The following is a 2,337-nucleotide window of genomic DNA, read 5'->3' as shown; positions in this document are numbered from 1 at the left end:
AAAAGTCAAACTCCCAGTTTTCTTCTACTCTCCCATATTTTCACTTCACTGAAGCTCTACTTGCCTTCTTGCTGTTCCTCAAACACACTGCTGTCTCAGAAAATAATTTGAACTCAAAAAATGAAAATACCAAGTAACAAAATTTGTGAGATGCAGTTAAAGCAGTAAGCAATTGAAAAACAAGAAATTCTGAAAATCATTGAGATAAGTATTCCTTCTAAGAAGTTAGAAAAAAAGATAGCAATGTTGACTCAAGAAAATATTTAGAAAATGAAATTCAAAATTAAATTTTACAATGATATTAAAAATATGAAGTACGTAGGGAAAATTCTAATATAAAGTGTGCATGATCTTCACAGAGAAAATGATAGAACTTTATTGGGAGTCATGGAACAGGCCTGAAATAAATACAGATACCATATTCATAGGTTGACAGATTAAATATTGTAAATATGTCAATACTTTCCTAATTTATTGATAATTAAATGCACTTGCAGTAAAGATTCTAATAGGTTCTATTTTGTGGAATTTGTCAATCTAAGTTTAAAATTTGTGTAGAAAATAAACAGCCCAAGAATAATCTAGATACTTCTAAAGAGAATAGGGAAAGAATTTGCTCTGCCAAATATCATTATAAAGCTATAATAATTAAGATAGTGAAGTCCTAACAGAAGAATAGATAGGTGTATCAGTTGAACAGAGTAGAGAACCTAGGATATCTCTACTCCAACATCTTCTCTGAATGCTCCCTTCATCTTCAGGCTTTAGCTGCACCCTGGCTATTTACTGAAGACATTTCATCCTGAAGTCCTCTCCAGCAAAGACTTTATTCTCTCATACACCCTGTACCTTAGTGCTGGAAGTGAGCTAGATCTTCCTCACTGTCCTGTTGTTTCTAAGCCAGATTGTATCTGCCCTTTTGAGGTTTATGCCATTCTGCTATGTCATTTTCTATGCCTCTTCATGCTGTTATTCACTGGCTTCCTAGTTACTGCATTTATCAAGGACTTGGGATTCTGGCACATGGTTTTCCTCTCTGCCCCATCCTACCATCTTCCAGATGACATCAATGCCCACATCGACCATGCAGCAGTTTGGCTTTCTCACTTCCAGTGAGTTTTTCTAGCCCATACAGGCCATACTCTCCCACAGACACATTCTAGGTTTATTCTTCACCTGAAACTACTCTACTTTTGACAGCATGAATTAAAATATTCCAGGTTACAACCTCCCAGCCATTTTGCTCTCTCATTCTTCTACTTCCCCTATGCCTTTTTAAAAAACATTTTTATTGAGTTATAGTCATTTTACAATGTTGTGTCAATTTCCAGTGTAGAGCACAATTTTTCAGTTATACATGAACATACATATATTCATTGTCACATTTTTTCATTGTGAGCTACCACAAGATCTTGTATATATTTCCCTGTGCTATACAGTATAATCTTGTTTATCTATTCTACATATGCCTGTCAGGATCTACAAATTTTAAAATCCCAGTCTGTCCCTTCCCACCCACCTCCCCCTTGGCAACCACAAGTTTGTATTCTATGTCTATGAGTCTGTTTCTGTTTTGTGTTTATGTTCATTTTTTTTTCAGATTCCACATATGAGTGATCTCATATGGTATTTTTCTTTCTCTTTCTGGCTTACTTCACTTAGAATGAAATTCTCTGGGTACATGCATGTTGCTGCAAATGGCATTACGTTGTCATTTTTATGGCTGAATAGTATTCCATTGTATAAATATACCACCACTTCTTTATCCAGTCATCTGCTGATGGACATTTAGGTTGTTTCCATGTATTGGCTACTGTAAATAGTGCTGCTATGAACATTGGGTTGCAGTGCAGGTGTCTTTTTGAAGTAGGGTTCCTTCTGGGTATATGCCCAGGAGCAGGATTACTGGGTCATATGGTTCTATGAAGCCACCATCACCCTGATACCAAAACCAGGCAAAGACACTACCAAAAAAGAGAATTATGGGCCAATATCACTGATGAACATAGATGCCAAAATCCTTACCAAAATATTAGCAAATAGAATCCAACAGCACATAAAAAAGATTATACATCATGATCAAGTGGGGTTCATCCCAGGAACACAAGGCTGGTTCAACATATGCAAATCAATCAATGTAATACATCACATCAACAAGAGAAAGGACAAAACCCACATGACCATCTCAACAGATGCAGAAAAAGCATTTGAAAAAATTCAACACCCATTTATGATAAAAACTCTTACACCTATGCCTTTGATCTTTGATCTTACTGAGACCTCTGTCCTTTGATCTTTCTATTTCCTGCCTATCTGTCCTTTCCCTATTCTCTCTCA

This window comes from Camelus bactrianus, chromosome X (assembly GCF_048773025.1).
Source record: "Camelus bactrianus isolate YW-2024 breed Bactrian camel chromosome X, ASM4877302v1, whole genome shotgun sequence".
Lineage (NCBI taxonomy): Eukaryota > Metazoa > Chordata > Mammalia > Artiodactyla > Camelidae > Camelus > Camelus bactrianus.
This window is presented reverse-complemented; position numbering follows the sequence as displayed.